Genomic DNA, 24,854 nt, shown 5'->3' with positions numbered 1-24,854 from the left:
CTACATTCACATTCCTTCAACTAAATAAAGCCTTAGAACAACAAACATTTCATTCAAGTGCACAATACCTTATAACAAAAGGCGCTGGAATTCAGTCCCACATCAAACAGTCTATAACCACTTGCAGCTGTCAATCAAACTGTGAAATGGAAGGCACCCTACTGTGATAATGGATGGTTGTGAAATCAGTAATGCAGCAGTAATCCAATAATGGAAGCCCTCAGGCTTATGTCAGCAGAGTGATTTTTTAACACTCCAGACAATTTTTTCAAAGATTTAAAGGGCTGGACTTTTACATAGTTTGACAACTCCCTTTGACAGGTGAGAGATAGTGGTTTAGTGGTACCATCACTAGACTAGTAAACAAGATGCCCTGGCTAATCTTTTGGGGGCATGGGTTCACATCCCACAATGGCAGCTGTTGGAAATTCAATTCAGTTAATAAAGTCTAGAATTTGAAAGCTAGCTTCAGTAATGGTGACCATAAAGCTATCAATTGTTGTAAAAATCCATCTGGTTCTCTCATGCGCTTTGGGTAAGGAAATCTACTGGTCTGGCCTACATGTAACTTCAGACACAGAGCAATGTGATTGTGCACTTGAATGAAATGTTTGTTGTTATAAAGCTTTATTTAGTTGAAGGAATGTAATAAATTGTTTTTTTATGAATGAGAGTGTCTTTTCAATATAAGTCTGCAATAGACTCTTAGAACTTTATTTTTTGGAACTCATTTCATCTCTGTGTGGGTCCTGAGGTCTGCTGATGGTGGATACTAGGTGAGTTGGCATGGTAGGTGTAAGGGAAAAGGGTGGCAGGCATGTGATCTTAACTGCCCTCTGAAATGGCCCTGCAATTCACTCAGTTCAGGTGCAATTAGGGATGGGCAACAAATGCTGGCCTTGTCAGTGATGCTCACATCCCATGGAAGGATAAATAAAAAAGAAGGGTGTTTTTGATAGTTGATTTTGACAAGTTTGTTGAGTACAGGGGTAAAAATGTCTTGCTGCAATTCTCTCGTGCCTTGGTGAAACCGCACCAGGAGTAATGTGTACAGTTTTGGTCTCCTTACCTAAAGAAGGATATACTTGCCATAGAAGGAGTGCAACAAAGGCTGATTCCTAGGGTGGTGGAATTGTCCAACAGGAGAGATTGAGGATACCGGCCTGTATTCTCTAGAGTTTAGAAGAATAAGAGGTGATCTCATTGAAACATACAAAATTCTTACAGAGCTTGACAGGGTAGATGCAGGAAGGATGTTTCCTCTGGCTGGGGGGCGGGGGTGTCTAGAACGAGGAGACACAGTCTCAGAGTAAGGGGTTGGCCATTTAGGACTAAGATGAGAAAGAATTTCTTCACTCAGAGGACGATGAACCTTGGGAATTCTCTATCCCAGAGGACCGTGGAGGCTCAGTCATTGAGTATGTTCAAGACAGAGATCAAAAGTTTTCTAGATATTAAAGACGTCAAGGGATATGGGGATAGTGAGGGAAAATGGTATTGAGGTAGAAGATCAGCCATGATCTAGATGAATGACGGAGGAGGCACGAGGGGCCAAATGGCCTACTCCTGATCCTATTTCCTGTGTTCTAATAATTCCAGCTGTGCTGCATTTTCCTTTCCTTTTGGTACGTTGCCAGCGAGATGTGCTGCGCATGAAAAAGTAGAGAGCTGCAAAGACTGTTTCTAGCCTACCAGTGTTCAAAAATTAGGCTGGAACCTTTGTTTGTCTTTCTGCTAGCGCCTCATTTAAATAGTTGCTTTAACCTTTCAAGCCACATAAGACAAGAATTTCTGGTTTTCAGTGAATGTCACGGTGACTGACAAATTGGATCAAATACACACAAATATAGTCTGAGTATAGTCATGATTAATATGAATTCTATTATAGAATAGAATAGAATATGGTTCTATAACACAAGGGTAGGCACTTAATTGAAATCATACCTACAGTTTTCCTATATTTCTGCAGTGATATGAAATGTCCAAAAAGCTTCAATTTCATTAATTATTAATGACTAACAATTTGGTCGACACTAGCATTTTAAGAAAGACAGTGAAACAATACAAAAACCGATCACTGTTGCTACAAAATGTTTATAACTACCATACCCTGTGTTCCTGTTATTTTTCACAAAGCATTATTTACTCAAGATAAAAGAAGAAACAACGTTTTGTGTAGTTTTTAAATTTAGTAAGGTATTCTTTGCTGTTTCAAGATGGGGTTGCTGGAATGTGGAATTGGGGCAGGGACATTCATCTCCAGTCAAAGAATTTGTCCAGGCCCGCCCATCAAAAAGTACATCAGTCAGCATTACAAGCAACTTAGGATCTTGCCCTCAGTTTGACTCAGAACTCGAAGGAAATTTTCATGCAGAATCGCATTGTCCACAAGTCCCATTCTCTAAGGGCACTGAACTTTATTGGTGACTTCATACACAGTTAGTTTATGTTAGTCTGATAGGCTGGAATGTTCCAGCCCCGTTGACATCGGGTATCATGGTGGGTGGGGAAGGACAATATAGCAAGAAACCAATTTGTGATCGTCCACTACACCCTTCAATGGCATTTCCTGCCTCTGCACATCAGGAACCTAATTTCAATACTTTAGCATCTCTTTATAAACCCTGCTCACCAGAATCATCGCCCCATGCTGGATTATCCGGTCACATTGGTGTGATTGCACACCGACGTGTTTCACAATTGTACATAAGCGACGTGCACCTAGTGAGCTGCACTTCGCTTGGGACTTTGAGGCTTGTTTGCCTACCTTGCTTCGGGCAGCACTCGCAGTCATCAGCGCCAAGCTTCGCATGCAGCACCACGTCACTTTTAGGGGGGCTCTACCTATCAGGCCAGCTGTAAGGCAGAGGTGGCCTTTCAGCAGCTGCAGGGCTAGGGCTTGCTTGGGGAAGGGGAAGAAGTGGCCTCAGGCAAGGGCAGAGGCTACAAGGGGAGGGCTGTAATAGGGAAGAGGGGTATCCCAGGATGTGTGTGGGGACATGTTGATTTGTACAAGTGGCCTCAAGATGGTGATGGCTGAGGAGCTAGTCTCCAGAGGAGATGAAGCCAGAAGGAGATGTGAAGTGTGGGAGAACAAGTGGTGATATCCCTTGAGCTGGCAGTGAGTGAGATGCCAGTGAATGTGTAATGGCCTTGTGAGTATATGAGTTTAGAGTGATAAGATAGTTGCCTTACTCTGGTTGCACGGATGAGATCATTCAGTGTTTTCTCCACTGGGTGGCTGACCTCTTGTATGCAGCATTGGTACTGACCAACTCTGCCACCACCTCCCATGCTGGAGTGATGAGACTGATGGGCATCCTGTGGCCAGAGCGGAGGTAGAGGACATCGTGATGGCCTCCACAGCATCCAGAAGGCACCCCAGGGTCACTGAATCGGGGTGGAGGGGGCTGTACTCTTCTTGGTTTTTGGGGCCATGTCTTCACCGGAGCAGTCCTGGGCTGCAAGCATTGAGAAGTGTGCATGCAGCTGCAGTTTAAATATAGCGCCCTGCATGAGGAAGCGGTGAGGTAACAGCATGGCAGGCAGATGGGAGGCCGTCCGCCAGCGAGATGACGTGTTTCCTTTGGCTGCGTAATTAATGAGGCGGGAATGGGACGATATGGCGCGAAAGCCTACCATTGCAGCTGGCGGGTAAAATGACTCTCTTCCCACCCACTACCGCACTTTGTGCTAATCTGGGACGATTCCGCCCGTACTCTTAATATCATGCTGTGGTATAATTTGGACCTGACTGATACCTTCTCTAAACCATTCTCAATTAACCTGGTATTGTAATGTTGCAGTTTCTAAATCACAGTATAAACAACATTTTTGTTGGAAATTCAGATAATTCTTCATGAATACATATTAAGACCAATTATGGGGTAAGAGTGGAAAACCATGGAGGAGTAAGGAGGAAGTGGATCAGCTTGCAGCTGAATAAGATTGGGGAGATCATTGGCAAGGAGTTAGGTTTGCTGCACTGGAAAAATTGTTTAATGATTTGATTGGTTACTTCATGAGATCATTGTCTTGTCTGTGTTTTCTTTCCTTTCACACATATGCCTTCACTTTTCAATGTAGCTCACAAATCTTCCATATGTGCCATCTGATGAAAACTATATTCAAACCTTGTGAAAACCAACTATAGTTGAACATTAGTTTTAACCTCCAGTGTGTCCCCCTACTGTTAACAAACATGGTGCTTTCCATTCTGAGTGAAGTATGTACTTTTAATGCTAACTTTGTGTTTCATAGAAACATAGAAAATAAGAGTAGGCCATTCGGCCCTTCGCGCCTGCTCCGCCATTCATCACGATCATGGCTGATCATCCAACTCAGTAGCCTGCTCCTGCTTTCTTCCCATATCCTTTGATCTCTTTCGCCCCAAGAGCTATATCTAACTTCTCCTTGAAAACATACAGTGTTTTGGCCTCAATTACTTTCTGTGGTAGTGAATTCCACAGGCTCACCACTCTCTGGGTGAAGAAATTTTTCATCTCAGTCCTAAATGGTCTACCCCGAATCCTCAGACTGTGTTTCACCTTGGCCCTATCAGTTGCAGAAATGTAACAAGATAGCTAGATGCTGTGTGTCAACAGGAGTCTCTGAGACCTGAATTTAAGTGCTGCAGGTTATAACATATGACAGCATGGTGCAGTGTTGCAAAGCTATGATACATGGTACCTACATGCAGCTACTTTCATCTGAGCTGCTGTCTGCAGCACACTGTTCGGCATAGACCCTAATGCTTGCACTGATCTTAAATTCCCAAAATAATCCTTTTTTTTACAGAAAAGAGGAATCATGACATCTAGGTCTGATGGAAACAGAAAGTTTATGCCGCAGAAGGAGGCCACTTGGCCCATTGTCTGTGCTGATTGAAAAAGAGTTATCCAGCTAATTCCATTTTCCAGCTCTTGGCCGATAGCCTCGTTGGTTCTGGCACTAAATGCACATCCAAGTGCGTTTTAAGTATGTTGAAGGTTTCTGCCTCTATCAGCCTTTCAGGCAGTGAATTCCAGAGTCCCACTACCCTCTGGATGAAAGGTTTCTCCACTACACTCTTACTAGGCCCCTCATAATTTTAAACATAATTAAATCTCCCCTCAGCTTCCTCTATTCCAAAGTAAACAACTCCAACCTACCAAATCTTTCCTGACAGCAAATATTCTCCATTCCTGGCAACATGCTCGTAAATCTTTTCTGTATCCATTCCAGTGCAATCTCATCCTTCCTGTAATGTGATTAGAACTGTACACAGTACTCTTGCTGTGACTGAACTAGTGTTTTATACTGTTCTAACATTAGCTCACTGCGCTTATACGCTATGCCTCGGCTAATAAAAGCTCTTTCGCTGCCTTCTTTATTTATCTGACAACTTTCAGTGATCTGTGGACAAGTAGTCCTGTTCCTCTACATTTCTCAGTATCCTATCATTTATTGTGTAATCTCTTGCCTTGTTTACCTTCCTCAAATGCATTATCTCATTCTTCTCTGAATTGAATTCTATTTGTCACTTTTCTGACCCACCTGACCAATCTTTCTGCAATCTGCAGCTTTCTTCCTCACCTGCCCCTACATTTAAGTCGAAATCATTGATATGTACCAGAAAAAACAAGACACCTAGGCCAGAAACTGTCGAGCAGGCTGGGCGGAAGTGAGCAGGGGTGGGTGCGGAGCCAGTCGCTGCCCGCAATCGGCTGTGCGCCACCATTTTTCGTGGGTGGGCCAATTAAGGCCCACCCAGTGTGACACACGGCTGGTAGCGCTATCTGTGCGGGTGGGGGGAAGAGGGAGAGTGAGGACCTGCGCTCTTTCGCTCAAGAGCACAGAAATCTCCCTGATGCACGGAACTACCTCGGGAGATTGAGTACATAATAAAAGTTTAGAAATAGTAAAGTTAAAAATTATTTAGACATGTCCCCTCATGTGACAGTGTCACATGAGCTGGGACATGTTTATGAATTGTGCAAAAATTAATTAATAATTTTATAAAACCTTCAGGAAACCTCATTCCGCCCGTGGATGAGGTTTCCTGAAAAACGCGAAGGCTGCTGAAGCTCTTCGCCTGCCTGCCAACCTTAAGGTTGGACAGGCAGCACTGCTAATTAAAAAAAAAACAAAAACAGAATTACCTGGAAAAACTCAGCAGGTCTGGCAGCATCGGCGGAGAAGAAAAGAGTCGATGTTTCGAGTCCTCATGACCCTTCAACAGAACTGAGTATAGTTAGGAGAGGGGTGAAATATAAGCTGGTTTAAGGTGGGGGGCGGGGGGGGAGGGGGTGGGAGAGAAGTTGAGGGCGGGGTGGTTGTAGGGACAAGCAAGCAGAGATAGGAGCAGATAATCAAAAGATGTCACAGACAAAAGGTTCAAAGAGGTGTTGAAGGTGGTGATATTATCTAAGAAAATGTGCTAATTAAGAATGGATGGCAGGACACTCAAGGTACAGCTCTAGTGGAGGTGGGGTGGAAAGACTGACAAGGTATTAGTTGTAGATTTAAAAATAATGGAAATAGGTGGGAAAAGAAAAATCTATATAAATTATTGAAAGAAACAAAAGGGAGGGGGAAGAAACGGGGTGGAGATGGGGGGAGGGAGTTTAAGATCTAAAGTTGTTGAATTCAATATTCAGCCCGGAAGGCTGTAAAGTGCCTAGTCGGAAGATGAGGTGCTGTTCCTCAAGTTTGCATTGGGTTTCACTTGAACAATGCAGCAAACCAAGGACAGACATGTGGGCAAGAGAGCAGGGTGGAGTGTTAAAATGGCAAGCGACAGGGAGGTTTGGGTCTTTCTTGCGGACAGACCGCAGGTGTTCTGCAAAGCGGTGGCCCAGTTTGCGTTTGGTCTCTCCAATGTAGAGGAGACCGCATTGGGAGCAACGAATGCAGTAGACTAAGTTAGGGGAAATGCAAGTGAAATGCTGCTTCACTTGAAAGGAGTGTTTGGGCCCTTGGACGGTGAGGAGAGAGGAAGTGAAGGGGCAGGTGTTGCATCTTCTGCGTGGGCATGGGGAGGTGCCATAGGTGGGGGTTGAGGAGTAGGGGGTGATGGAGGAGTGGACCAGGGTGTCCCGGAGGGAACGATCCCTACGGAATGCCGCCGGGGGGGTGAAGGGAAGATGTGTTTGGTGGTGGCATCATGCTGGAGTTGGCGGAAATGGCGGAGGATGATCCTTTGAATGCGGAGACTGGTAGGGTGATAAGTGAGGACAAGGGGGACCCTATCATGTTTCTGGGAGGGAGGAGAAGACGTGAGGGCGGATGCGTGGGAGGTGGGCCGGACACGGTTGAGGGCCCTGTCAACGACCGTGGGTGGAAAACCTCGGTTAAGGAAGAAGGAGGACATGTCAAAGGAACTGTTTTTGAAGGTAGCGTCATCAGAACAGATGCGACGGAGGCGAAGGAACTGAGAGAATGGGATGGAGTCCTTACAGGAGGCGGGGTGTGAGGAGCTGTAGTCGAGGTAGCTGTGGGAGTTGGTAGGCTTGTAATGGATATTGGTGGACAGTCTATCATCAGAAATTGAGACAGAGAGGTCAAGGAAGGGAAGGGAAGTGTCAGAGATGGACCATGTGAAAATGATGGAGGGGTGGAAATTGGAAGCAAAATTAATAAATTTTTCTAAGTCCAGACGAGAGCATGAAGCTGCACCGAAGTAATCATCAATGTACCGGAGAAAGAGTTGTGGGAGGGGGCCGGAGTAGGACTGGAACAAGGAATGTTCCACATACCCCATAAAGAGACAGGCATAGCTGGAGCCCATGCGGGTACCCATAGCCACACCTTTTATTTGGAGGAAGTGAGAGGAGTTGAAGGAGAAATTGTTCAGTGTGAGAACAAGTTCAGCCAGATGGAGGAGAGTAGTGGTGGATGGGGATTGTTCGGGCCTCTGTTCAAGGAAGAAGCTAAGGGCCCTCAGACCATCCTGGTGGGGGATGGAGGTGTAGAGGGATTAGACGTCCATGGTGAAGAGAAAGCGGTTGGGGCCAGCGAACTGGAAATTGTTGATGTGACGTAAGGTGTCAGAGGAATCACGGATGTAGGTGGGAAGGGACTGGACAAGGGGAGAGAGAAGGGAGTCAAGATAACGAGAAATGAGTTCCATGGGGCAGGAACAGGCTGACACGATCGGTCTGCCGGGACAGTTCTGTTTGTGGATTTTGGGTAGGAGGTAGAAGCAGGCCGTCCGAGGTTGGGCGACTATCAGGTTGGAAGCTGTGGGAGGAAGATCTCCAGAGGAGATGAGGTCAGTGACAGTCCTGGAAACAATGGCTTGATGTTCAGTGGTGGGGTCATGGTCCAGGGAGAGGTAGGAGGAAGTGTCTGTGAGTTGACGCTCAGCCTCCGCGAGGTAGAGGTCAGTGCGCCAGACAACAACAGCACCACCCTTGTCAGCGGGTTTGATGACAATGTTGGGGTTGGACCTGAGAGAATGCACTGCTAATTATCTAAATTACTTCCCTAATGACCTTAATAAGCCTTTGACAGTTTGGCAGGTACGCAGCCACCTCTGGTGCGTGGCCGCCGGAAAAAAGGTCTAAATGATGCGCGATGATGTTGGGATGCATGCCCGACGTCATCTCGTGTCATTTTGTGTGTCGGGCCTGCCCCTACACGCCGACGGCAATATTCAGGCCCTAATATTGAGCCCTGCAAAACCCCATCGATAACAGCCTTCCAGTCACAAATGTACCCATTGACAATTATCCTTGGCTATACTACTCAATCAATTTTGGATGCAAACTGCACTTTCTCTTGGATGATCTGTCTGAGGTGCTTGGCAGGATGAATATGAGTGACCTTGTGAACTGTTCATATGGCTGGATGCTTTAGGTCTGGCTTACCACTCTTTGCCATATCCAGAAAAAGACCAGAAAACATATACAGCTTTTAGAACATTGAATGATGTGAATCAAACAAATGGTTTTTGCTTTGTTGGCAATTAGTGAAGAAGAGAATAGAATAAAGAAAGGCATTGCAACTTCTATGAGGAGGATGGACCATCCTTGGCTAACTAAGGAAGTTAAGAATGGTATCAAATTGAAAGAAAAGGCATACAATGCTGCAAAGATTAATGGTAGGCCAGAAAATTGGGAAAATTTTAGAAACCAGCAAAGGGTGGCTTAAAAAAGAAATAGAGGGAGAAATTAGAATGTGAGAGTAAACTAGCAAGAAATATAAAACAGACAGTAAGAGTTTCTTTAAGTATATAAAAAAGAATAGAGTAGCTAATGTAAATGTTGGTCCCTGAGAGAATGAGGCCCTTTAATAAGAAACAAGGAAACAGCAAGGGTTTTGAACAAGTGTCTTGCATCTGGCTTCATAGTAAAAGGCACAAGAAGCATCCCAAGAATAGTTTTTAAAAAATCAAGGGTCAAACGGGAGGGAGGAACGTAAAACAACCACTATCACTGGAGAAAAACCGGGCCTGAATTATTCCCGTGTCTGACGGGCTCGGTGGGAGTAACCGCGGAGATGGGCGGGGCTGGTCGCGGACCTGACCGCTGCCCGCGATCAGCTCTGCACCATCATTTTATGTGGGTGGGCCTTAATTGGCCTTTGACAGCTCAGCGCTACCTGTGCGGGCAGGGGAAGGAGGGAGAGTCGGGTTCCAGCGTTCTTTCGCGCATGTGCGCATGCACGAAGCTGCCTCGGAGATTGAAGCGCTTTTGAAATAAATAAATAAATGGAATAAAAATTTAATGAAACATGTCCATTCATGTGACTGTGTCACATGAGATGGGACATGTTTTTATTTTTCAGAAAAAATTTTTATTCAATTTCTAAAAGCTTTAGGAAACGTCATCCCGCTCATGGATGAGGTTGCCTAAAAAACGTAAAGGCTTTCGCCTGCCCACTGACTGTTAGGTTAGATGGGCAGCGTAAATTCAAAATTAATTAGTTCCTTAATGGCCTTTTAATTATCGACGGGCGCGCAGCCAACTCTGGTGCACAGCCGACTCCAGCGCATGCCCGCTGAATGAAATATCACGAGACAGCGCGATGACATCGGGACGCATGCCCAACGTCATTGCATGTTATTTTATGCGTCGGCGTGTCGTGCCAGCCCCCCGCACGCCGACTGAAAAATCCTGGCCTAAAAAACTAAAGGCTGTCAAATCCCTTGGACCTGATGGCCTGCATCCTAGGATCTTAAAAGAAGTGGCTGCAAAGATAGTAGGTGCAGTTATTGTAATCTTCCAAAATTCTTTAGATTCCGGAAAGGTCCCAGCAGATTGGAAAACCCCAAATGTAACACCCTGTTCAAGAAAGAAGGGAGGCAGAAAACAGGGAACTATAGGCCAGCCAGCCTAACATTTGTTATTAGCAAATTGCTCAAATCTATCATTAAGGAAGTAGTAGCAGAACGTTTAGAAAATTACAATATAATTAAACAGAGTCAACATGGATTTACGAAAGGAAAGTAGTGTTTGACAAACTTATTAGAGTTCTTTGAGGATATAACAAGCAGGGTGGATAAAGGGAAACAAGTCAATGTCACGTATTTTGAATTTTCAAATGGCACTTGATAAGATGCCGCATAAAAGGTCACTGTACATTAAAAGAGCTCACGGGGATAATATATTTGCATTGATAGAGGATTGACTAACAGGAAACAGGGTCTGGATAAATATGCTATGGTGTCTTCATTATTTCGTTAAGATACACAGGTGACAGGTGTTGTTTAATTAAGTGCATGGAGACAATGGTGTAGTGTAATGTTAATAATCTAGAGGCCCAGGCTACTCTGCAAAAACAAAGGTTTAAATCCAACTATTTCAGCTGGCAGAATTTATTCTGTACAAAAATAAAAATACCTGGAAAAACTCAGCAGGTCTGGCAGCATCTACAGAGAGGAACACAGTTTTGACTGGTGGGTACTGCAGGAGCTGGAATACTTTATCAGCCCCCCACAATGTCATTTTGATTTAGTTTGATAAGTTTCCTTTAAATTTTTGTCCTTTTGTTACAGCGCTCCTTTAAGGTACTATCACTTCAATTTAATTTGTTAATTCGTTTTTCCCCTGGTTAATTTGTTCTGTTCCAACTGAAAGAGTATAACAAGAGACTGGGGGAGACAGCGGTGTCGTGGTTATGTCACGACACTAGTAATCCAAAGGCCCTGACTAATCTAGGGACACAGGCTCAAATCTGGCTCTGGCAGCTTCTGGAATTTATTCCACGACAGGTGAGTACCGCAGGGGCTGGAGTGCCTCATCAGCCCTAGCAATAACATTCTGATTTGAGTTGTTATGTTTCGTTTAAAGTTTTCCATTTTTTGTTACAGTGCCATTTTCAGGGGCTGTCACTTTAATTAGTTAATTGGTTTATCTTTTGCTTAATTGGTTTCCCAAAAGAGTATAAAAAGAGAGGCTGAGACAGTGGATTAGTAGGTAGGAGACAGACATATATAATGCTGCATTCTTCACCATCTGGCTTGTGATCCAAGTATCAAAATGGGTAATTTTCAGGGGTGTCACAAAGATCAGTGCTGGCACCTCAACTATTTACAATCTATATTAATGACTTGATGCAGGGACAGAGTATATTGTAGCCAAATTTGCTGATAATACAAAGATAGGTAGGAAAGAAAGTTGTGAAGAAGACACAAAGGCTGGAATTTTTCAATCCCGTTGGTAGTGGGTGTCATGGTGGGTGTGAGCAGACAATATGGTGAACATCTTTACCTACCAGACCCATCGTAAGTTTGTGGTGGCTTTTCAACGGCTGCAGGGCTAGTAATGTTTGGGGAAGGGGAGAAGTGGCCTCAGGCAAGGGAAGTGGCTATAGGGCGAAGACTGTACTGGAGATGGGGGGTATCTCAGGGCCCATGTGGGGGCACATGGTGATCTGTGCAAGTGGCCTCAAGATGGTGAGGGCTGAGGAGGCAGTCTCCAGAGGAAATGAGGCCAGATGGAGATGTGAAGGTATATGTGAGCTAATGAGCGGTGATGTTCCTTGAGCTGGCAGTGAGTAAGATGCCAGGGAATGTGTGATGGCCTTGTGAGCGTGAGAGTTTAGAATGACAAAATTGTTGCCTTACCCTGGCGACACAGATGAGATCATTCAATGTCATTATGCACTGGATGGCTAACCTCTTCTGTGTAGCATTGGCACTGACCACCACTGCCACCACCTCCCAAGCCAGAGTAGTGGGATTGCTGGTCCTCCTGCAGCCAGAGCGGGGGTGGAGGACACCACAGCAGGCATTCAAAAGGCATTCCAGTGTCGGGTCACTGAATTCTTCTTGGCTTTCAAGGTCTTCACTGGAGCAGTCCTGGGCTGCAAGCATTGAGAGCTGTGTGCGCAGTTGCTGTTTAGATATGGCAGCCAGAGTGAGGAAACAGTGAGGTAATGGCATGGCGGGTGATTCAGAGTCCACTCGCTAGCATGTTTTCCTGTGGCTGCATAATTAATGAAGTGGAAAGTGGACGATGCGGCCAGCGGATAAAATGACTTTTTTCACACCCTCTACCACGCTTCATGCAAATCTGGGATGATTCCGCCCCTGGAGTGGGACTTGAATGCAGAACATCTGGGTTAGAGACAGAGACACTACCCACTGCACCATAAAACCTCCAGCAGATGGAATGTTGGCTTTCATTACAAGAAGATGGAGTATAAAAGTAGGGCACTCTTGCTACAACTATACAGGGTATTGGTGAGATTATACTTCGAGTACTGCGTACAGTTTTTGCATCCTTATTTAAGGAGTAATGTACTTTCATTGGAGGCAGTTCAGAGAAGGTTAGAAGATTGATTCCTGGGATGAAGAGGTTATGAGAAAAAGTTGAGCAGATTGGGCCTATCCTCATTGGAATTTGGAAGAATGAAAGGCGATCTTATTGAAACATATAAGATTCTTAGGGGGTTCAATATGGTATATACTGATAGGATTCCCCCCTCCCTCCATGGGGGAATCTAAAACTAGGGGGCATAATTTCAGAATAAAAGGTCTCCCATTTTAAGGTGGAAATTAGGAGGAATTTCTTCTCTCAGAGGGCTGTTAATCTTTGGAATTCTCTACCCGAGAGAAAGGTACAGGCTGGAACATTGAATATATTCAAAGCTGAGTTAGACAGATTTTCGATTTATAAGGTAGTACAAAGCAGATAGGAAAGTGGTGTTTAGGCCATGATCAGATCAGCCATGATCTTACTAACTGGTGAAACAGGATCAAGGGGCCAAATGGCCTACACCTACTTTTAATTCTTATATTTTTATGTAACCCATTTCAAAGACATGCCAAGATGATAGGTTTTGTAGCGTGTTGGATACCATTTGGCAGGTCTTAATGAAGTCTTCATAGTCCTAAGTACATAAACTGTCTGTATTTATTAACTACAAGAACTATGTACATATATACAGTAAAGGGTCCAAACTAGGAGCTGCCTCCATGCTTGTGCACATGGCCATGTCCAATACTAGACCCTTGTGCAGGTCATGTGCTCTCTTACATCACTATGTGGGCGGCACTGTACTCAGTCCTATATGTCCTACGTTAACCCTATAACTAGACCCTTATTCTACCGTCGGAGCCTGGTATTCGGCTGGAATTGGGCAGTACATTCTGTACCCTAATTAATTATCCATGGTCTACCATCCCGTTCTATTCAAAAAACAGGGACTAAAATCAGCTTTGTGATTTCTAATATTCCAAATGGGGAGATGGTGGCACAGTGCTAATGTCACTAGACTAGTAATCCAGAGGCCCAGGCAAATACAGATGGGTTCAAATCCCACCATGGCAACTACTGGAATTTAAAATTTAATTAATAAAATTTGGAATCAAAAGCTAGTTAAGCTATCATCGATTATAAAAACCCATCTGGTTCACTTATGTCCTTTAGGGAAGAAAATCTGCCATCCTTACCTGGTCTGTCCTACATGTGACTACAGATCCACAGTAATGTGGTTGACCCTTAATTGCCCTCAGAAATGGCCTATTAAATCATTCAGTTCAAGAGCAATTAGGGATGAGCAACAAATGCTGGTCTTGCCAATGACACCCACATCCCATGAAAGAATAAAGAAAAAAACACAAGCTGTGATGGAATCCATGGTTTCAAAGCTTCTGTTTTTTGAGACAGACTCTAATTGGAAAGGGAAACTGAGAAAGGAAACTGGCACTTCAGTTTCTAAGGAAACTAAGACTAAAGCTGAGATTGAAAACCAAAACTTCTGGGGAGACTGAAACTGGTAGAAACTATATAAAAGGGGACAGAGCCATCAGAAGTCAGATGATGATCCCAGTGGTGCAATATAGACAGGCTGGAGAAGACAGAGGCTAAATCCAGAAGCTAAGAACAGAAAAATATATAGTTGCTGCAGCTGTTTCTGTTACTTGAAGATAACATTGGTGGACCTATGGCATCCAGACTGTTGTAAGCAGAATTGAGGAGGCTCTGCAGATGTGTGCCATTTTTGGTGAAGACTGTGCCCATGGAACACAGGTTGGTTGTGTATTGCTGTCCACTGGGGATCAGGCTAATTCCTTGAGAAGAGGAGCTTAAATTCTTTGTGAGGAAGACAGAGTTTTGAAGAACTTGTTGACTGAAATTGATTACATATATTCTGAGTGGACTGCCGAGCCAATTCGTAAGATCTGTTTTCTTTGCATTTGCCATCTAATATATAATTTATAATCTACTGCTATTTGCCTGGTAATTCGTATTTAACTTATGTTGATTCTGGGTTTTAGATTACAGGTGAATATTTAGCGTTTGCTTTATTTGACACTTGTATAGTAAGAATTCTTTTGTTTGAAACTGTGAATCTTGTGGCTTCATTCTTTCAGTAAATAACTGGGATTTTGGATTTCTTTCTTTTAAAAAAAAAAAGTTACTGGTCTCGACCAAGATTGTAACAAAATTGGGGGCTCATCCGAGATCATAACAAACCCAAAATCCTTACATGCTAAGATACAGATGTTGTATAAATTGTGGCTACTTCTTGGAGCTGCCCATACAGAGTGTTATAAGATGTATAGCTCAAATTATTTTTTGTAACAGCTAATGGAGTCACATGGTTTAATCATGGGAACCTGATGTCCATCATGTTGTCCATCATTCATGTAACACCATTACTAAAATGAAGGTCACACCCACAAACTCCAAATATTTATATTACACTTTTGGATCTCCAGTGATCATCCACAGCAAATTGGTGGACTTGGTGGTTTTAAATGTGGCTGTACCAAGTACCAATGGATTTTTTCAATGGAGCTCAACATTCTTCTTGGGAAAACACGCTGGAACAAAATCTTGTGATAAATTGTATTAAATTTAATTCCACTGCCGATTGCATAACACATCATTTTGTAGCTCTCATTGGAGTTAGATGATTGTTTGAAAAATCATGATGTTTGCTTCTACAATCTCATTCAGAGAAGAGACTTTGCACCACTACATCAAACAGATATACACGGACTATACAATATTTAGCTCATTGCACAGTCTAACCAGGCTTAAAATCGTGAGCCAGTAACGGTTAGTTACAAGCAGGGACAATAAAGTCACAGAGTCCTGATGAGGATATTGGCAAGTTCATATCCAGTCAAATTGAGAATGGTCAAAGATAACTGCAAACTCTGAATTGTTCAGTTTTAAGACCATAAATTACTGTTAGTGTTATTAGCAATCAAACAGTTGTTTTTATAGACTTTGGACCCAAACAAGAATGAAGTGGAGTCCATGTCTATATTGAACCAGTAAAGTAAAAAGCCTTAGTCAGTTTCAACAGGTACCTCCAACACAACAGAAACTACTGGCTAAATTGTGCACAGATCAATTTATATGTGATCACTGTTTGCTAAATATGTTTACTGCAACGTAATTGCAAGTTGTACTTCTACCTATTTCCTGCCCACTGCAAAAGAAGTTAGTCATGTGTTGGAAATCAACTTGTAACAACAGCTGGTTGGAATCCTTTAATCAAGAGCAAGCACAAGTCATGTATAAGGGGTCATGAATGTCTCATTTCAGATGGACAAAGCACCTTGCTAAAAATACAAACAAATGGCATTATAGGCCATTGGTATTTTGATCCCTGTTTACTACAAATTGTTATATCAGAATATGCTGATTCTTTTCCTGTTATTAAGTATTTGATGTAAGTTGCAGATGTCACATCTTTGGCATTACATGGCCTTTATTCCTTGTAACTGAATACTTCCTCCCTCACCTGGGTTGTATGGTTGTATGTTGGCTCATGTACATATATACATGATACAGTCCTGACTAGGTGCTGACTTCATGCTGACTTCTAGCAGACTCAACAATACCCTTTACTACTCCCATGTGACTCTCTATATCATAATGTGGGCAGTACTATTTCCCCAGTCCCACATTAACCCCTATAGCTTTGAACACCCTAATACTACACGTCCTCTCAAATTTTTACCCAAATGTATTCACAATAAAGCTTACATTATCCTTCTCCCCAACAATGCTCTGACTTGACAGATTCAGACAATCTGGAGGCTTTATGACTCTTCCAGATCTCGTTCTTTTCAGATTTGGAGGAGTGGCAATCTTAACTGCTTTCGGTTGATTTTGTTGGTCTGGAGTTGAAGTTGTGGTACTTGGTGTTTCAAATACTCAGGTGTCATCATCTGTTTCGTTTCTTGCACCCCTTAGTTTTGTATTTTTCTTTGTCAACAATCTGACTTCCTTGCTCGGATACCTTGGGCTTATCCCTCTCTTTCCCGAGAGACAGCATTTATTACCCATCCTTAGTTGTCCTTGAGAAGGTAGTGGTGAGATGCCTTCTTGAACTGCTGCAGTCAAAGTGGTGCAAGTACATGCACAGTGCAGTTAGGAAGGGAGTTCCAGGGTTTTGACCCAGCGACAGTGAAGGAATGGCAATGTATTTCCAAGTCAGGATGGTGAATGACCTGGAGGGAAACTGCCAGGTGGTGGTGTTCCCATCTATCTGCTGCCCCTGTCCTTCTGGATGATAGTGGTTATGGGTTTGGAAGGTGATGTCGAAGCAGCTTTGGTGAATTCCTGCAGTGCAACTTGTAAACTGTACACACTGCTGCTACTGTGCGTCGGTGGTGGAGGGAATGAATGTTTGTGGATGGGGTGCCAATCAAGCGGGCCGCATTGTCCTGGATGATGTCAAGCTTCTTGAATGTTGTGGGAGCTGCACTCATCCAGGCAAGTGGGGAGTAGTCCATCACACTCCTGACTTGTGCCTTGTAGATGGTGGACAGGCTTTGAAGAGTCAGGAAGTGAGTTACTCATCGCAGGATTCCTAGCCTCTGACCTGCTCTTGCAGCCACAGTATTTATTTGGTTAGTCCATTTCAGTTTCTGGTCAATGGTAACCCCGAGGATGTTGATAGTGGGGGATTCAGTGATGGTAATGCCATTGAACGTCAAGAGGTAATAGTTAGATTCTCTCTTGTTGGAGATGGTCATTGCCTGATACCTGTGTGGCGTGAATGTTACTTGCCAACTGTCAGCCCAAGCCTGGATACTGTCCAGGTCTTGCTGCATTTGGACATGGACTGCTTCAGTATCTGAGGAGTTGTGAATGGTGCTGAACATTGTGCAATCATAAGCGAACATCCCCACTTCTGACCTTATGATGGAATGAAGGTCATTGGTGAAGCAGCTGAAGATGGCTGGGTCGAGGACACTACCCTGAGGAACTCCTGCAGTGATGTCCTGGAGCTGAAGTGACTGACCTCCAACAACCACAACCATCTTCCTTTGTGCTAGGTATGACTCCAACCAGCAGAGAATTTTCCCCTTGATTCCCATTGACTCCAGTTTTGCCATAGCTCCTTGATGCCACACTCGGTCAAATGCAGCCTTGATGTCAAGGGCAGTCACTCTCACCTCACCTCGGGAGTTCAGCTCTTTTTGTCCATGTTTGAACCTAGGCTGTACTGAGGTCTGGAGCTAAGTAGCCCTGGCAGAACCCAAACTGGGTGTCAATGGGCAGGTTGTCGCGAGGCAAGTGCCGCTTGATAGCACTTGATGACCCGTTCTAATACTTTACTGATGAGCAAGAGTAGACTGATGGGGTGGTAATTGGCTGGGTTGGATTTATCCTGCTTTTTGTGTACAGGACATACCTGGGCAATTTTCCACATAGCCGGGTAGATGCCAGTTGTAGCTGTACTGGGACAGATTGGCTAGGGATGCGGCAAGTTCTGGAGCACGTGTCTTCAGTACTCTTGCTGGAATATTGTCAGGGCCCATAGCCTTTGATGTGTCCAGTGCCTTCAGCTGTTTCTTGATATCACATGGAGTGAATTGAATTGGCTGAAGACTGGCATCTGTGATGCTGGGGACCACCGGAGCAGGCCGACATGGATCATCCACCTGGCACTTCTGGCTGAAGATTGTCGCAAATGCTTCAGCCTTATCTTTTGCACTGATGTGCTGGGCTCCCCATCATTGAGGATGAGGATATTTGTATGGCCTCCTCCTCCAGTGAGTTGTTTAATTATCCACCACCATTCACGACTGGATGTGGCAGGACTGCAGAGCTGAGATCTGATCCGTTGGTTGTGGGATCGCTTAGCTCTGTCTATAATTTGCTGTTTATGCTGTTTGGCATGCAAGTGGTCCTGCGTTATAGCTGCATCTCATTTTTAGGTATGTCTGGTGCTGCTCCTGGCACGCCCTCCTGCACTCTTCATTGAACCAGGGTTGATCCCCTGGCTTGATGGTAATGGTAGAGTGGGGGATATGCCAGGCCATGAGGTTACAGATTGTGTTGGAGTACAATTCTGCTGCTGATGGCCCATAGCACCTCATGGATCCCCAGTCTTGAGTTGCTAGATGTGTTAGAAATCTATCCCATTTAGCACGCTGGTAGTGCCACACAACATGATGGAGGGTATCCTCAATGTGAAGGCGGGACTTTGTCTCCACAAGGACTGTGCAGTGGCCACTCCTACCGATACTGTCACGGACAGATACATCTGCAACAGGCAGGCTGGTGAGGATGAGGTCGAGTCTGTTTTTCCCTCTTGTTCGTTCCCTCACCAACCACATACCCAATCTAGCAGCTATGTCCTTTAGGACTCAGCCAGCTCAGTCAGTAGTGGTGTTGCTGAGCAACTCTTGGTGATGGACATTGAAGTCCCCCACCCAAAGTACATTCTGTGCCCTTACCATCCTCAGTTCTTCCTCCAAGTTATGTTCAATGTGGAGGGGCACTGATTCATCAGCTGAGGGAGGGCGGTTCGTGGTAATCAGCAGGAGGTTTCCTTGCCCATCTTTGACCTGATACCATGAGACTTCATGGGGTGCTGAGCTGATGTTGAGGACTCCCAGGGCAATCCTTCCCGCCACCTCTGCTGGGTCTGTCCTGCTGGTGGGACAGGACATACCCAGGGATGGTGATGGTGTCTGGGACATTATCTGTAAGATATGATTCTGTGAGGATGATTATGTCATGCTCTTGCTTGACTAGCACTTGTGCCTTCCTGAGTTTTGTCTTGGTGAGTTGGTGGTTGTTTCTCTCCTGCTCCAGGATCAGCTTCGCGTTGTGCATGTGAGTTTGAAGCTCCAGCTTCATTGCTGTAGTTTTCCCTAATTCTGTGTCAGCAACTGTTTGACTCTGAAGTTCAGGCTCAATGGTCTGCTGCTCCTCCTTCTCCTCTGTATCTTCTGTTTTAAGTATGTTGGTGCTCATCTGGAGCTTTGGCTGGTCTGACTGAATAAGAATATTTTCTGCTGTCTGCAATGGAGCTTGAATAACTGCCACTGCAAAGAGTGAGGACACTTCCAAACTGAAGTCCCAGTCAAGATCATCAATACTGGTGGACCTCGCGGGAGTTTACAATTCAATGTAGTTAACTACAGTAGTTGTTTTGATGTATTCTGTCATGTTGGGCAGGTTAAGGGGAACACTGGCATCTCTACTCAGAGAGAAAGGTTGATTGCAGATGACATACAGAAGCTTGATTATTTGCTTGTTGCCATACCAGAGCAGCTCTTGAATCATGCCTATTATTGATTGGATTCCTCCAGGACATTCAGGGGTGTGTCTGTCACCTGGAGCCAGAGGTCTTTTAGCCACAGTTCCTGTTCTGACAAGGGTGTCACGTTGGCTCCTGTGTCTAACTTTACATTCGTGAGGTGACCATTTACAAATTTGTCAGCATTCCAAAATGTGAATCTGGGATCCTTAATTTCTCCCAAGAAGCATTTAGCGATTGGACGACTTCTTGCTGTGGCTCATCTATCTCATGGCCTTGTTTGGGATCCTCTGTATGTCCTAAGCTTTTGGACCTACACATCTATCCAAAGTGTCCCAGGCTGTTGCAGTGAAACCATTGCATCGTGATTGCTGGACACTGCTTGCGCCTGTGAGAGCTTTTGGTGCCGCAGTGCTGACACGGTCTGCCACAATCTTGTGTTTTGCTTGGGTACTGTTTTCCTTGCCCTGGAGTCCCGTTGCCATTTTGTTGCCTTATAAGCTGGACTTGGGGTTGCTCTGTACCATGGTTTAACTTTGCTATGCAAAATGGATTGGTTTTGCAGGCAGACTTCCGATTGCCTGACGATTTGAATGGCTTTTTCCAAAGTCAGATCTTCTTTAGACTGGAGTACATCCGAAAGAGTATCATCGGCCAATACCAATACTATTCGGTCTCTTATGAGCTCCGAATTAAGGTCACCATAGTCGCAGCCTTAGCCAATCTGTAAACCTCAGTTTTGAAAGAGTCTATGGGTTCCCCGGGCTTTTGGACTTTCTTGTTAAATTTTGTTCATTCCAAAATTTTATTGCTTTTTATTGATTGGTTAAACTAGGTGACAAAGGACTTCATGACCTTTTCAAAGTTATCGGAAGATTAATTTATTCCTTGTTTGGCAATTATGTCATTAGCTATTGGACCTACTGAATATAATAATGCATTAACTTGTTCAGCCTCTATTTTCTTATTCAAGCCTGATGCTATCAAATATCTTAAAAATCTTTTTCTATGTAACACCCAATTTTGTGTCTGGTCTGGTCCTTCCATCTGTCAGTGTGGGTTTACCACCCATGGCTGTTTTCAGCACAAGGGAGTACAGCTTTTATTTTTTTTCTTCCTTCCATGCTTGTTGGGATCTGACGGGCTACTGTTGCACTTATGGAGCCATTTTAAACTTCAGTGATTCTGCAGAAAATCTTTTGAACAAATTGTTTTGGTCAGCTAGTTGCTTTCCTGAGCTTGGAGAATCAAATTGAAGCTAATTGTTTTGCTCTGATTTCTCTTTAGTTTTTTTTTCATTTGCGCATGGTTGCAATGTGTAATGACACTGACTCTGGATCCAGGCTGCTTGTTAATAAATCGGTGTGCCAGTGCTGCCTGACTATTGCACCAAATTTAAAAACTTTTTTTTGGAGTTTGCTCACCCTTTTGCGACCTGGCTAGGTTCTTTGATTCAGCTTTTGATCAGGTCTCGCAATAGACCTTACTTGCTCCAGTGGAGTCCTTTTATGCTACACAGTGGATCTTTCTTCTGTCCCTCAGCCTCCATGCCTATAATGGAGTTTCTTAGGCAATTCTTAGCCAGCTGTGTATTCAAGGTTTTCAATTTAGACGCACTTCTCTCAGGTCAGACTGCAGTTTCTTTACTTCTTCATTCTTAGGGTTCTTCACCTGCTGCCACCATGTTCCATGTTTGTATGTTGTCTCATGAAGAGGTCTAGAAGCTTGTATGGTCAAACAATAACTGTGTGTTAATAGCTCATAACTATATACATACATATTGGACACAGTCCTGACTAGGTGCTATCTTCATGATGACTTCCAGCAGACACACCACTACCCTCGACTACTCTGATGTGACTATATCATAATGTGAGTGGTAGTTTTCCCCAGTCCCACATCAATCTTTATGGTCCCAAACACACTAATACCACAACCTGTGAAGTTAACTTGAGTAGACAAGTCATTTTTGTTTCCATCAGTGGGAACAAATTAGGAAAATTAAGCAGAATATTTTAAACATCTGGTCATGGAATGAAGTGTAAGCATATAATTTCTGGACTTCTGTGCATACTTATAGTACCTAAATCCAACTTGGAATCAAATGACATATTTGTATTTCCACAAGAACATGAGAAAGCATTGCAAAATAGAAGTTTTTCAGCACATCAAGCCCATCCTTTCACCAGACCTTATGCAATTACAGTTTCCTGAGAAAAGGTTTTCAAGTTTTCTCACTGCCCCAAAAGTTAAATCAAGTGAAACCATGGAATATCCAACTAACCTTAGGTACTCATAACTATTTACTTTTCTTGCAGGGTATTTCAAAGGTCACGACATTTCAAGAGCCACCGTGTTCTCAAAATTATTTGACCCTATACTTTTTCTAATAAGCCTTAATTTCCCTTCCCCAAATATTTGTTATTAGAGATATGAGAAGTTTCCTCAGTTCATGGAAAATAATTGAATAAGCTGCTTCCCAAGAGATTTTTAGACTGTTTGATGTTAACACTGCTAAATCAACAGGCAGTTGTAAAATATCCAAATTGCTTCAAACATGCATGTGCAAGTCAGTTAATCTTGTCTAAGGTGCATACTTGACAACAACTCTTTTAACATTATCGCAATGCCCTATCAACCAAGTGTAAGTTCCATATTTTTTTCGAACAATAGGACATAATTTTTAATGCTGAGATTTGAAAATATTTTTCTCTAAATATACTATTCTGGCTCTCATAAAATTCAATTAAATTTATATGTATATTAATTAACTCATAATTTAAAAGCCTCGGGTTTTACAGTAGCATTTTCCACATTCTAAAATGTCTGTTTAAAATCTTGCTAAACATGAACCATCCCCAAATCAACAATATCACATCTAAAGATTGTATCACCCATAAAAATAAGTCATTTTCCTCTCTGCTGCTCCTAAACAGCCTGTAAAAAAAGGTACAACATTTCTAGTTAGCATAGTATCTCAAGTGTCCGTATGACTTTTCTGGAGATACACCTAAATACACCTGAAGAAGGTGCAGCAATGTAAATTGCGTTCACATAAATGCCAGAGAGCCTTTTAAACAGATTTGCCATAATGGCAGTTGCAGATCAGGGACAGTTCACTCCCATACTTGTATTACTGCTTGTTGGACTGTTCTTTGTCAAGAGAAAGGCTGGCACTATCAAGGATAAGCATTGTTTTGTTTGATTTTCAAATAAAATATATAGTTTTGCTGTTTCAGCACTTTTGTTTTTATCTCCATTTTAATAGGCAATTTAAAGCTAATTATGTGGTAAACTATCTATGTATGATTTCATGCTCTTTAAAATAGGATTGCACAGTCCACACAATCTCATAATTTATCTACATACCTGGAGCAATAACATTATGGATGGTGAAAGCCAACAATGTTGCACCTTTCAGGAAAAGGAAACTAAAGCATTTCGGGTTAGTGACAAAACATGCTAAAATAGGTGCTCCTCTCTGAATGTATAAAGAATGTCTTTCACATTCTCAGGATGTCCCAGAGGACTTTATAGATCTTGAAGTTCTTTTGAAGTGTATGAACTGTTGTGAACTGTTGTAATGTAGAAAAACATAGCAGGCAATTTGTATACAGCAACATCTCACAAAAGGCAATTAGGCAAATTAGATATTCTGTCCAGACATTGGGAGACCTCTCCTGCTGTTCTCTCAAATAGTGTCATGGGATGTTTTACATCCATCTGAGTCAGCCGTTGAAACCTCAATCTAACATGTCACCCAAAAATGGCACCTCTGACAATGGGGTACTGTAACGGGGTACCCCTTTCAGTACTGCAGGGATATGTGTGGGTATGTAGAATGATAGTGCAGGATTGGGAAAAGGGTGCTGATTTGACAATGAGGTTTCTATTTTTATTCCAAGTGGTATTATGGTTGTGTTTTGCCCTTTTTTCAAAATTTGTTCATGGGATGTGGGCATCAGTGGCTAGGCTAGCATTTATTGTCCATCCCTAATTGTCCTTGAGAAGGTGGTTGAACCATTGCGGTCCATGTACTGTAGGTACACCCACAGTGCTGTTAGGAAGGGAGTTTCAGGATTTTGATCCAGCGACAGTGAAGGAATGGCGATATAATTCGAAGTCAGGATGGTGTGTGGCTTGGAGGGGAACTTGCAGGTGGTGGTGTTCCCATGCGTCTCCTGCCCTTGTCTTTCTAGGTGGTTGAGGTTGCAGGATTGGAAAGTGCTGTCGAAGTGCATCTTGTAGATGGTGCATATTGCTGCCGCTTTGCGTCGGCGGTGTAGCGAGCGAATGTATATGGCGGTGAATAGGGTGCCAATGAAACTGGCTGCTCTGGCCTGGATGGTGTCAAGCGTCTTGAGTGTTGTTGGACCTGCACTCATCCAGGAGTATTCCATCACACTCCTGACTTGTGCCTTGTAGATGGTGGAGAGTCAGGAGGTGAGTTATTTACTGCAGAATTCCCAGCCTCTGACCTGCTCTTTTAGCCACTGTATTTATATTGCTAGTCCAGTTCAGTTTCTGGTCAATGGTAACCAGGATGCTGATAGTGGGGGATTCAGTGATGGTAATGCCATTGAGTGTCAAGGAGAGATAGTTAGATTCTCTCTTGTTGAAGATGGATAATGCCTGGCACGAATGCTACTTGCCACTTATCAGCCCAAGCCTGAATGTTGTCCAGGTCTTGCTGCATATGGACTCAGACCGCTTCAGCATCTGAGGAGTCACAAATGGTGCTGAACATTGTGTAATCATCAGCGAACATCCCCACTTTGATCTTATGCTGGAGGGAAGGTAATTGATGAAGCAGTTGAAGATGGTTGGGTCAAGGTCACTACCCTGAGGAACTCCTGCAGTGATGTCCTGTGACTGAGATGATTGACCTCCAACAACCACAGCCATCT

General features: G+C 43.6%; 1 protein-coding gene across 8 annotated transcripts in view; it reads left to right on the top strand.

The window, feature by feature from the left end:
- The window catches only part of tet3 (tet methylcytosine dioxygenase 3), a 541,392-nt gene that overhangs the window by 365,343 nt on the left and 151,195 nt on the right, over window positions 1–24,854 (top strand). The window lies entirely within an intron of this gene.

The sequence above is a fragment of the Cetorhinus maximus genome, chromosome 20, assembly GCF_964194155.1.
Source record: "Cetorhinus maximus chromosome 20, sCetMax3.hap1.1, whole genome shotgun sequence".
In the NCBI taxonomy this organism is placed as follows: domain Eukaryota; kingdom Metazoa; phylum Chordata; class Chondrichthyes; order Lamniformes; family Cetorhinidae; genus Cetorhinus; species Cetorhinus maximus.
This window is presented reverse-complemented; position numbering and strand designations above follow the sequence as displayed.